At 38.6% G+C, this 13475-nt stretch overlaps 1 long non-coding RNA gene across 3 annotated transcripts; it reads left to right on the top strand.

Moving 5' to 3' along the window:
- Window positions 1-685: 685 nt before the first annotated feature.
- On the top strand, window positions 686-7769 carry LOC135105541 (uncharacterized). Of its 3 annotated transcripts, none has more exons than XR_010270891.1 (3): window positions 686-828; window positions 4550-4680; window positions 7515-7769. It is a non-coding gene; the product is annotated as an uncharacterized LOC135105541 (long non-coding RNA). The 3 variants fall into 3 exon arrangements; XR_010270889.1 differs by having other exon boundaries at window positions 7472-7612; XR_010270890.1 differs by lacking the exon at window positions 7515-7769 and adding an exon at window positions 7472-7486 and having other exon boundaries at window positions 4550-4698.
- Window positions 7770-13475: the final 5706 nt, after the last annotated feature.

A 13475-nucleotide genomic window follows, 5' to 3' on the forward strand; every position in this document is an offset into this window, starting at 1 on the left:
TTTTGTACCAACGTGCCTTACGACGAATTAAATATCAACACGTCTTCAGAATAAAACTAGTCAACCTCACTGGACTTATTTCCTATTTGACACCTTGGAGACGGATGATAGATTTCATGAGCCGTGTTAAGGGGAGGAGGGTCAGTCTGGAGGAAGCACACGTGAAGTCAATGAGTGAGTGGCTCAAGAGAGGTAAACAGAGCTCAAGGGGAATAAAGATGAGCTCTGGGAACCACTCGTGCTTTCTTTCTCCTCGCTACTCCGCCCATTGTCTTGCTTATACTCCAGCGTGCCAGTGAGGGCGAGGCAGACAGAGAGGGAGAGAGTTGTGGATTCCTATACGTCATTCCTTTTTCATTGGTCACATTCTTCCTTATTCCTTATCCAGCTTTGAAACACGGTGGATCACAGATATATAATTAACATTGATCTTGTACTGGACTCTCTCTCTCTCTCTCTCTCTCTCTCTCATTGTGATCCGCGGCCTGAATCGCGCGAACACTTGTTGAAAGTTGAATGAATACTACACTACAGTAGCTAAACATACAACTCTTAAGAGCGAATCATGGTAACTAATATAATTTTCTTCATTTTCTGTTCAAAAACTGAACGCAGCAATAAAATTAAAACCGCGAACTCGAATGAACACAAATGTAAAGGGTTTTGAAGCAATCCCGACTCGGTATTTGAGGAAGATTAATTTCCTTACATGCGACCCGGCCCCTCCAAGGCCTCAGTAGCGAGCTGGGCGTGGAGGAGTGTGGGTGCCATGCTTGCCCGTTACTTCACCAGTATTCTCGTAGTATTGGGCCCGCGTAGGAACGTGCGGTAAGTTATCTTGTCTACTTTTTTCACGCAGTCTGTTTTACTCTCCATACCTTTAGTTTTTATCTCTCCTTGCTTTATTATCAAACAAACAAGCATACAGCCGTTGTGTGTATGATTGCTATTGTAATGTGGATGTTGCAAAAGTTTTTAACAGCCTAATGAAGACATATTTGCAAGGTTTGGCATGTCTTTGCAGGGTGTATTTAGGCTTGGTGAGGGTAATGTTGAGGGGAAGAGACCAAATATTACCATGTTAGGCGCAGATAGTCTTCTTGTTAAACTTGTAGCAGATCTGGCATTGTCTGTTTCATTAATAGTAGAATAAGTAATACAGATGTTTACTCCCGTTGTATTGGACTTTGTGGGTTTTCTAGCCAGTTCCTGTGTGAAGACTTTATTGGGACTTCTGGGATACGAGTTACTGACTGCATGCAGGAATTTTGTATCACGTATGGTGTATTTGAGCTGATTAGCTGTGTACAAGTGACTGCAATGATCAGCCAGTCCATGACGGTGACCTCGTCAGTGAGAGGTTCGGATCTGTTCGGAACGCTCATTAACGTGGGAACTCTTAGTTGTTAACGGGTAATTCTTTTCATTGTTTTAACGCAATTATCGGGTCTTTTGCGTTTAGCAGTGGAGAATTAGGGTTTGTGAAGAATTAGGGTTCATTCTTATACGCCTTGAGACCTCACCGGGACTATCAGGGCAACAGATGGTTAGAAATTATCGTAGGTTCCTCAAATTAATGCGAGATTCTTGTTGAACTAGCTGTAGAATAATGGAGACTTTGAGAACATCCATTGTAGTTGAAACGGACGCTTGATGGTTTTGAAAGTTTTTTTTTTTTTCCTCCCAAGGATCTCTCTCTCTCTCTCTCTCTCTCTCTCTCTCTCTCTCTCTCTCTCTAAGGGCGTTCGTATGAAGATGAGATCACGGCAACGAACGAACAAGAACAGTAACACACGCGTCTTGTTGTGCATTGTGAAAAGCAGTTCGGTATTTTAGGTTAACATTATTGTTTAGAAGTGATTTTCTGACTATATAACTGACGTCACACTTTAATTCTTAGTGTAAGTATTCTTCTGCAGGACTGAATGTAACCAGATTTTGTAATGTAATCATTTTTTTTTTCTAAAACCATTTCTGCACTTCAGATATTGTGTTGTGGTGCGCTTTTTAAGTTGGATTTCTTGGCTGATTTTTCACCGCCCGTTTTGTATGTCACATTCCTCTCCACTTTTCATCTTTTTCTACTTTGGGCAACACTTCTTGTGGCCTTATTCGCTTTATATCGCTTCTTAGGTCCTCCTTCCCTTCAGTGTTCCGTTCTGGTCCTTTTACTACTGCAGAAGGAGAGCAAAGAGCACAACACGGGGAGCAAAGCTATACTCCCCTAACATGCCCGCTTTCTCCACGACTATACCAGGAACTCTTTGGTCACTGTCTTCTCTTTTTCTCTCTCCTTTTCCCTTTGATACAGGCTCAGCACCCTGAGAACTTCGCCATCCTCTTCCTATCTCCTCTTCTACCCTTCTGTGCCACATCTATAGTTTTTATTGAGCCTTTTAAAAAACCTTTCTCTCTCTCCTTCGTACCTACCACCAGGAAATGCCCCAGTCTCCCTCACCCCCTCTGCTACTATTGTATCTGATCCAGCTCGCATAACTTCACTTCCCAAAACATTTTCCAAACATTTTCCACGATTGACAATTTAACATATCACGAGGTTCCTCTCCCCTCCCTGCTGCCTCTCGCACTTCTCGTACCTTAATTCCTCTGTGTCACTGCACAAGCTCACCACTATCTTCCTCATCTCGGCTTTGTTGCCTTCCACCTTTAATGTTCAAGCAGCTTCACCCACCTGTCTCCCTTCTTTCCTCTCCAGCAGTTCGTTCCCTGATCAATTTTTTTTTTTACTACTACTACTACTACTACAACAACAACAACTACTACTACTACAACAACAACAACTACTACTACTACCACCACCACCACCACGTACTATGATAGCTTCACGTAGGACAGTCCCTCCATTAGCACATCTCTTACCTTTATACACCAAGACCCTCACGCTCTTACTGCAACTCTTCTAGTATTGAAACCCTGACCTTCCTCTCCTGTTATTTTATATTCTTGGATGGCTATCGTCATAAAACTCTGACGCTTAACCCCTACACAGTCTCTGATATATTTCCTCATTTGTTTTTTTTAGTCTATAGCAATAATGGAACAAGAGGTTTGCCTTCCATTGTGCAAGTTCAAACTTTGTTTTCGCCCTAATTTTTCTTTGCTTCTAGTTGATTCTTAATACACACACCCACTCCTTGCAAACCAATTACAGCACTCTCGTGTACTTTTGCTAGTCTTCACCTCCTGTGTACTTTTTTCTAGTCTTCACCACTGAGCCATGGTGGATTCTCAATACACTTCCACCCTAAATGAAGATAAGAACATGAGAAAATAGGGAGCTGCAAGAAGCCATTAGGCCTACTCATTGCAGTCCCTGTATGAAACATGCCTGCTCATTTCCACTTAACAGCCTCATCAATGAATTTTTCTAACTTTTTTAAAAACACCCAAATGACTCGGCACTACCAATCTGAATTTTTAGTCCATTCCATTCATCTCCCAACTTTATTTGAGAACCAATTTGAGAACCAATTCCTCCCTACCTCCTTGAACCTAAATTTTCAAGCTTGAACCCATTGGTACCTTTCATTGGTATCCTCCAATCCTCCTAGGGAGATTTCAGTAGTCACCACACCATTGGAAAAGACAGTTATTACTTCCAAAGCTCATCCGAGTTGTACAAATTCACTTGCTCATCTTTACAATGCACACTCCCTTTTTACACGTTTTTGACGTTTGCGCTCTATTCTCTTCCAGCACTTACCCATCACATTATTTTGCTGGACTGTCACTGGTATATTCTCATACCTTCCCTATTAAACTGATGTATGCATGTCATTTTCTCCTTCCAAGGTCGTATTTCCACCCAGCAAATTGGATTACATTTTCACCAGTTCAGTTCTTCTATCCTTGATATACTTGCCTCGTTCATTGCTGTCCTTAGTCCCTCCTGTACAATGATACCACTTGCCATTTGTTTGCTAAATGAGCTTTGGAATTTGTGCATTCCTGTTGGAGGCTGTCATACGAGTCTCTGGTAATATACCCCTAGCTGCTATGTGGTCCTATATTCACAATTTCCTATTTTTTTTTTTTTTTATACTTTGGATGGATATTTCATTACAGACTTCTCTCTGGGTGCACACTTAAGTAACACTGGTAACAAATTCAGTTTTCCCCAAAAGCTTAATCATTAAAAATAGTTATCTTGTCCAATTTCCTTTGATCTCCTGATTAAATCCTTAACATTCTCTTCTCTCCTCACCTACACTAGGGAGTTAACAAATAAAAAAATTTAATTTAGTTTGTATATTTTATTTTAATGAATTGGATATCTGTATGGAAGAATCTTTTTACATTATTGTGGATATCGGCTTGTTACACTGTATAACATTCACTTGCCAGTGTCAACACTTTGCATGTATACATGCATACACGCACACCTCACCCTCTTTCATGGATACACACACACACACACACACACACACACACACACACACACACACACCAGCCCCTTTCATATGTGCTCTTAAGATTGCTACTGAATATTTATATATCCCACAGTTCTGATAAAGCATTTTCTTTCCAGTGGTGTGATGTACAATACATGAAAGAAGACTGCTGTGGTATGGTCATGTGTAAAAGGAGAAAGAGAAATGTAGAAACAGTAGGAAAAGAGAAAGATGAAATGGAGCATATACAGGAACTAAAAGATGATGTGTATGTCATGGAAGTTGGGTAGTACTACCTTTTTGCATGTGGTGTTCACAGCTTTCTTCTTGTTTAATTTTACAGCTGGAAATTGTCAGGGCAGCTGCCTCCTTTGAATTGTCCTAGTACTGAAATGTTGCACAAAATGCTGCATATGACCAAAGCTTTTTCTTACTATCATTCTATTTTTTACTTGATATTTTCTGTTAGTGTCCATAGCCGTCCTTTTTGCCACATCACAGCTCTGCCTTTTTAATACTTTAATGACAAGTATACTCCAGGTATTTTCAATTTTTTATTTTCTAATTTTTAGTGTACTATCCAGTTTGATTATCATATATGATAAAGTTTTAATATTATTGCAGGTAATAGCCTTCAAAATATTTTATCCAACTAATATTAATTTAATCTAAGGCTGTCAGCATTTCTTAATCACTCATTTAAATGTTTTTTTGCCTTCTACTTTATATATTTCTCCTAACCTTACTTGCTAGCTTTGTTCTTTGAGTTATACTGGTTTTAGTTTGTACAAACAACTTGAAAGTTTTCCTCATAGCACCACTTTCCCGGCTTTATTTCACTCTAATTTTCAGGCAATGTCTTAATTTACTTTTTTAATGCAAAAAATTGTGTAAAAAGAAAAAAGGCCCACTTAATGCCAGGTCCTACAGATCCCACAGATCCCACAGAAATAGATTGAAATAAAGGAGGGAAAGATGAAGAAGCAAAGTTATTGGAGATGTTTTTGGCTAGTTGCCAGAGGTCATGAGGGGAGTTAGGTCTTGAAAGATTTTGACACTGTATTAATGGAGAGTTTGGCTAGTTGGGGAATAGACTCGGCATGATTCCAGGCAGAAATATTTAGGTGATAGAAGGCTCAAGTACCTTTTGTGGGCCACCTCTCTATCATGTATAGCACAAGAACAGGCTATGTTAAACAAAGGTTTGGAGAGGAGAGAGGAGAGAGAGAGAGAGAGAGAGAGAGAGAGAGAGAGAGAGAGGAGAGAGAGAGAGAGAGAGAGAGAGAGAGAGAGAGAGAGAGAGAGAGAGGAGAGAGAGAGGAGAGAGAGAGAGAGAGGAGAGAGAGAGAGAGAGAGAGAGAGAGAGAGAGAGAGGAGGAGAGAGGAGAGTGAGAGAGAGAGAGAGAGGAGAGAGAGAGAGGGGGAGAGAGAAGGGAGAGAGAGAGAGAGAGGAGAAGAGAGAGAGAGAGAGAGAGAGAGAGAGAGAGAGAGAGAGAGAGAGAGAGAGAGAGAGAGAGAGAGAGAGAGAGAGGAAGAGAGAGAGAGAGAGAGAGGGAGAGAGAGAGAGAGAGAGAGAGAGAGAGAGAGAGAGAGAGAGAGAGAGAGAGAATGTATGCCTCCATGCCAGACACTATCACCTCTGTTATGCACTCATCACAGAGATGGGTCTCTGACTTGGTAGTAGTAGTTATTCCAAGGAAAATTAGCATAATACCTCCTCAGATGCCCCCAATCAGAAGAGGCAAAATGCCAGAGGCACCTCCACTTTGGGGGATCCTGAGGAGGGATTGGTGCAATGGGACGAGATACAGATACAAGATTGTGATCAGAGCACCACCACAGCATAATCAGAAGGATTAGAGGTTAGGAAAAGGTCAAGAATGTTGGGCATATCTCCAGGACAGTTAGGAATATGAGTAGGGTGTTGCACCAGCTGCTCTAGATCATGGAGGATAGCAAAGTTAAAGGTTAGTTCACCAGGATGGTCAGTGAAGGGAGAGGAAAGCCGAAGCTGGTGGTGAACATTGAAGTCTCTAAGAATGGAGATCTCCACAAAAGGGAAGAGAGTCAAAATGTGCCTCACTTTGCAAGTAATTAAAGAATTTATAGTCAGAGGAGTTAGGTTAGAGGTAGACAGCACAAATAAATTTAGTTTGAGCGACACTGTAGTCATAGCCAGATGGTGAGAAACTCAGAAGATTCAAGAGAGGGACACGAAAGCAGGTTAAGTCATTGCACAGACTGACACAACCAGCTTTGGATTGAAAATGAGGATAGAGAAGGTAGGAGGGAAGAGAAAACAAGCTATGGTCAGTTGCCTCAAACACCTGTGTTTCAGTGAGGAAAAGATGAGGCTTAAGCCATGTCCAGACGTTCGAGCTGTGCCCATGAGCACAAGCGGACAGTTTGCCTGTTGATTTGAGTGAAGGGTGTGCGTAATTAGGTGCATGTAGTTTTGTGTGGAGGAAGAGTTGTCTTTCGAGGGCTGGCTGTGGCTGGCTGTGACTGCCTCCTTGTGTTGTGAGGCACAAAGTGAAATGTTCAGTGAGGTCACAGTTGGGTTTAATAAGTTCACAGCACCCTCTAATCTATTGATTTAGACCTCACTGGGAGTAGTTATTTCAGCAGGTGTCTATTGCTTGCTTACATGTAGTGATGTACAGCAAAATCTTGTTGATGAGCTGTAGCAAAGTTTTCAGAATTTTTTTTACAATTTTTATTTTTTACTAATTTTTCATGGTTGATTGGATAGGTGATGTATTTTTTCTTAATTTTTTTTTTACATTTGAAAAAAAAAATTAATATCCTACTTTACTAAACTTTCATTAAATCAGAATTTAATGATAGATAAATTGTACAACAGTTCAGGATGTTTTTTAATCCTGTTTTGAATGATGCTGAGTGATTCATCTGGTAAATTGTTTGATGTTTAGATTTACATTTATTGAATTTAAGATTTAACAAGTTCACTTACCAAGAAATAAATTCAATAAATTGTTATTTCAAAGATTCAAATTATTATTTCAAAGATTCAAATTACAAGTCTTTATTCCATACAGGAAAAAAGGAGAACTGAAGACAAGAAGTCTTTATTCCATACAGGAAAAAGGAGGATTGAAGAAAGGTGTGAATGAAGATGACTTGCTACCAAAGCAATTGTATTACTGCGGCCACTGCACTTGGACCATGTAACAGAACCTTCACCTGTAGGCCTTCCTGACCTGCATTCTGAACAAGACTTGTAAGACTTGTGGATCAGCTTGTTGCTGATTAATAAGAAATTTGTTCGTAAGAGTTCGAGAGACTCTTTCCCTTGTGTTTTTTTTTTTTTTTTTTTAATAAAAGTTTTACATCAATTTTTGGTATATCTTTCTCCGGAGACTCTTTTAGGTAAAAAAAAATAGGTGTATGTACCCGGAACTAGCCAGTTCCATGAGCAACCATGAGTAGTTGGCTGAGTTTTTTTATAGCTTTGTTGGTTTAGTGTGGCCCCTATTACTTGGCTTTTGCCAACTTGTGAAAATGGTACTAGTTTTGGAAACAGTACTGTCTAGTTCTGGTTTCACCAGTGGAAGGGATAAAAGAGTGTAGGTGACATTACTGTCAAGTGGGTTAAACTGGGGTGGGTGGGGGGAGAGGAGCGGTCTTGTTCAAGGAAGCTATAAGAGGTGGAAAAAGCATGCAGTTAGCAAGTTCAAAAGTGTAATAATCATGAAAATAATGACTGAACATACCAAGCAAGAGATGTAACACTGATTCTGAACATACCATGCAAGAGATGCAACACTTATATATTCCATCCCAGAGAGACAATAAAGATGTATATAATGGTGGGAAGTTGAGAAGGCAAGCTTTAGATGAACAAAATCTGACTGCATCTGATACCAAGATGTTGGAATGAAAAACGTATAAAACAAGAATGTATTAAATGTGTATTAAATGAAGAAACCGTTGTAGTGACAAGTAAAAATAGTTTGAGGCAAAGAACATCACAAATTTGTCCCATTTCTGACACCCAGACATGCAAAGTAAGCAAATCCTGAGATTTTTTCAAGCATTTATGAAAAATGGGTGGCAAACCACTACTTCCTAAGACACACACACACACCCACACGCACACCACTTTCACAAAGTTTATTTTGCTAAACTGTCCCAACTCACTAACTAAGTTCCTTGGTCTTGTAGCTTGCCTCCCTCAAGCCAATTATCTGGACTACCTCTGGGCTACTCTGTGGTTTAACCAGCGAGACTACAAACCCCAGCTATAATCACAGAAATTCAGGCAGGCTTACACTCAACAGGAATAACAGACCAGCTTTAATGATGTCTACAGGTAGGAATGTCAAGGCTGCCATATCGTGTAGGTCCCGAAACTTTGTCAAAACTTGTCATGATTTCTCACCTCTCACCACTTTCACCTGGGTGTCAGGTCAAGCATTGCACCTTGTTATGTATATGTTTTTATTGCACTTAAATTATACTTTCATTCATTATGTATATTTTGTCCCATTTCTCTTCATGGCAGATGCATAGAATGTTTATATATCAGAATCAAAATTGATTGTTTGGAAGAGATCAAATCAACAGCTCTGTGTAAAATTTTTGATAAATTTCCTTCAAGCTCAAGCATGGTCTCTTCTAGACGGCCTTGACACCTCCACACTAACATTCTCCTCAACATTCACCCACATGTATAAACCTCTAACTCTCACATTTCTCTTCTTACCGTTCACAGAACATTCCTTCTTTGCTTGTCACATTCCACTCATTCATCCATGATGTCTGTTTCATGTTAATATCCTTAGTTTGAGCTCTTGTTCTATGATCTACAATAAAGCACAAAAACTAAAAATTTGTCAAAAAAAATACATGCAACTGCACTCTGAAAATTGCAAATGTAATTTGTGCCATCAAGCATGTACATCAGTTGCTGTTCTGGCCACATAATCAGAAGAAAATGAAGGATGTCTTTTAACACATCATAACTTTTCTTTGTAAAGCACTTTCATTTTAGCTGACATACCTACATATTTTGATAGATGATACTGAAAAAATACTCCCTGTATCTCAGAGGAAGTCTTGGTGGTGGAATTCTTGTCCATGTAAGCCTTTACAAGCTGAGTTGCAACCACCATATTGATTCTTCACAACTATGTACCTATAAGAAGACAACTATTTTAATAATGATGTACTTAAAACTGGAGTGTAGTAGGGTGGTTCATGAGACTATCCCTTTCCATTAGGGGCTGACAGAGGTAAGAGTGTGAATCATGCATATGAGTGTGTTATGCTTTGTATGGACCACCCTGTGTGGGATTACCGGTGTTGTGCCAATTTGTTCCCGAGTCATAATTTCTCCTGGATGATGCACTGCACATGAGCACTACAATGAGATGAGAGTATCAAAACATCTTCCAGGTATTTTATATATTTTATGCATTGCCAACTTTTGTAAGGAGTTATATTGACAAATTACTATTGCTGTGTTGTCTGTGCAATATGTTAGAGTGGGAATGAAGGAAGTAAACATGGGGTAGTGACTGATAACAGAGCACCAAAACTTATTCCATGCACAAGTGTTAAAGGTCTACCCCTGAGTTTTATACTCAGATTTTACATTTTATTAACACCTGTACAAAATGTTATGATCTCTTCACTCACTCATTACTCATGTTTACTTGCTCAATTTCTATCCTAACATATTCTACAGACAACAAAGCAATAGTAATTTGTCAATAAAACTCCATACTGATGATGATAATACTTAAAATATAATATATGAATATGAAACACAGCACATGAATTTCTCAAAAGCTCCCAGAAGGGCACATGAACTTAGAAAACCTTGGGAGCCACTAAAATATGTTAACATAAAACATGGTGGGTAGGACTTTTACACTCACACATGGAGTAAGTTTTGGTGCTCTGTTATCACTCATTACTCTTGTTTTTTTGCTCCATTTCTATCCAAATATATTCCACAGACAACACACCGATAATAATTTACCATTATAAGCCAACACAGATATTGATTCCAGTTGAAATTTTCTCAGGAGCAATCTTATGGGAGCAATTTGGCACAACACTGGCCTGATATGCAGATGTACGAGTACTTAAAACTGGCAAAATCAGTGCCACCATCCTGCATTGTTCTGTGTGGTAGGATCCAATCCTCAAAAGAGAGTTTGTTGCATCCATTGATTGAAAAAACTGGTACTGCATATCATATCACTGATACCTCATTATCAGAAATAGACAAAGACTGTAACAGCTTTGCCAAAACCTTCTGATACCTTTCACCATATAAGGTGTGAGATGATAACCTGTATCTAATTATGGTGGTGAATCACCTTTTCACACTAAAGCCTATATTTTATCCTTTCTCTTCATTTTCACCACCATGCTCTTGCAAGATCTACAAATTAGATTACATCATTTAGGGAAATCAGGCTCAAGTCTACTAACAGAAAAATAGCTGCAAATTCAGCAATTAGAAATGTTATTTTTTCTTATGTAAAAGGACCTTGCAACAAAACTGGAGAAAAAATAAAACTGAAGATGCCAGTACCTACAGAAAAAAAGCAGTCCAAAATCCAGTTCAGGATTATATTGTGAAGTGTCTTGAAAGAGCATTGGATACAAATTTACGGAATTTCATACATGTCAATCTACCTTCACTCATAAATTCATGATACAGTTTGATCATCATCCATATCCATAAGAAAACATTAACAGTACCTAAAACTTCAGGTAAGAAAGAGAAATCTATCTATAGATGTTAAAAGAAGTTAAGAAACAGTATTCCCTTGCTAACACTGGCATGGTGACCAAAAGCTTGGCCATGTAATTGTGCACAAGTCAAGAGTGTATGCTGAGGAAATGAGATATCTAAGGGAGACATCTGGAGTGAAAAGTTGGAGTGGTGAGAGAGGGAAACAAAATAAAGAAAAAAAATGTGGTATGAACACTTCTGCAAAAGAAAGGTGACAAGGAACATGATCAGATAGCCTGGTCATATTGAAAGGATGAGGAATGAAATGTTTATAAGGAATGTAAGTAAAACTGAAGGTGTGGTGTTAACAGGAAAGGAAAGCCACTTCCCCTATAAGCTAGGTGTTAGCATGAGAGATATTTTAAGAGAAGTGGCTGTGGCTACTGGCTGCACATTATGGCAAGTAATTTGGAATTTATCTTAGACAATTTACTATACCATAACTTAAAATTCACATCAAAACTGATCTCATGAAAAAATTTCCTTAACTTCATTCATCATTTGAAGGCATCTATGTGCATCCCATCATAACCAACACTCAGAAAAAAAAAAAAAAAAAATACTTAAAAGGAAAAAAAAAATCCCTCAAGTCTACTGAGGAGTATTTAAATAACACTATACATTTTAATAACTGCTAAATATTTAATACTGAGTGTCATAGCTTACCTTCATACTGTCCTCCTGTGGTGCTGTTTCTTCCAGACAGACCAGTTAAGATGAAGACTGCTGCTGCTACTGCTGCTGCATCACAACACACCTGGGTAACAAAGCAGCTGCTGCTCTCAACTATTGTAGTTTCCTGCTTTTCCTTCCACCCTTCTCACTCATGAGGCACATCATGCAGTCTTGCTGTGGCAATCCATGATACAACACAGTACAAAGGAATAACAAAAATATTAATCAGTGGCACATGTACATATAATGCCCAGTGCACAGAGATCTTTTCTGGGAGAAAATAAATAAATAAATAAATAAGTAAATAAACAAATATAGATAAATAGAGGCAGGTTTCAAGACACTTATCCTTCAATTTCTGACTACTGCTTTGGACCCTTTTCTGGGAATGGCATCTCAGTGGGTTTTTTTTTTTTTTTTTGTTGTTGCCCTTGGCCAGTGTTCCTCTTACATAAAAAATAAGTAAATAAATAAATATATAAATAAATAAATAAATAAATAAATATTTGATGCCTGCTATAAAGAGCTCATCCACAAGGAAGGCACACATCACCATGATCTTCAAAACAAGACTACCTCACCATCTTGACAACTCTGAATATCTCCTAAGCTAAACTCAGTGCCAGTCACCATTCATCAATGGAAACACAGCCATTTCAAGTGAATAAGTCACTACTGCACCTTTGAATCTAAATCACCACTTTCACAATGGGAAAAAAGGACAAAGGTGAGCAGGTCTCCAGCCCACCATCTTTGACCACAATACAGAATGAAGAGAAAGAAAACAAAGATGGCATATGGTATGGTAGAGGACACCAACCCTCACTTCTGGAAGAGACCAGCCACCACCATTAAGTCCATCATCAGCAAACATATTTCTCTATCTCTCTCTCTCTGTTGCTATATGAACACAAGTAAACAAAATATTTTTTGCACTGTTTTCATTTTTTTTTCCACTACTAGCATCCCACAAAATTTATAAGAATTAATTAATGAGTCTAAAGAAGTGCCTACAAGACCTATTCCTCTTTATATAATGCCAAAAGTATGAATTCAGTTGTTACAATATACAGTCAGTCTTCCTCCCATGTGAAGTTCTGTAACACAATTTTCACATGACGTGGCCTTAAAATACAGGAACAAAGTCATCTTACACAACCAAGATTCAATCTGACATGACTTTTCACATTAAGAACACTGCTGCCATCTCTCAATGGGTCATCCAAGAGTAATAATGAAGTAAGACTCGCAAGTTACTAATTCAGATTGAAGAACTCTTTTCCACTGAAACAGGTGTATTGAGTCATTGCTTCAAATAACTTGGATCTAGAACTAGAGCAGTGAGTGTCATGAGTAAGTAGGAAGGTGGAGAGAAGACGGTGAATAGAAAGGGCCTTTAAGGTGAATTAATGATCTGCATTGTATTTTTGGTGCCAAACTTTACCAATAATGAGATTAAAAAGGGGACATTGGATGGGGTGTAGAAGGAAATAAAGGGTTTCAAGAGTCCTTCTAATGAGATATCTCTAACATGACAGCCTTGTAGAAAATAATTGTATTAGAGGTAGACTGACTAATTTTACAAATTATTAACACAATTAAAAAAAATTATAAAA

Source organism: Scylla paramamosain, chromosome 12, assembly GCF_035594125.1.
Source record: "Scylla paramamosain isolate STU-SP2022 chromosome 12, ASM3559412v1, whole genome shotgun sequence".
Lineage (NCBI taxonomy): Eukaryota > Metazoa > Arthropoda > Malacostraca > Decapoda > Portunidae > Scylla > Scylla paramamosain.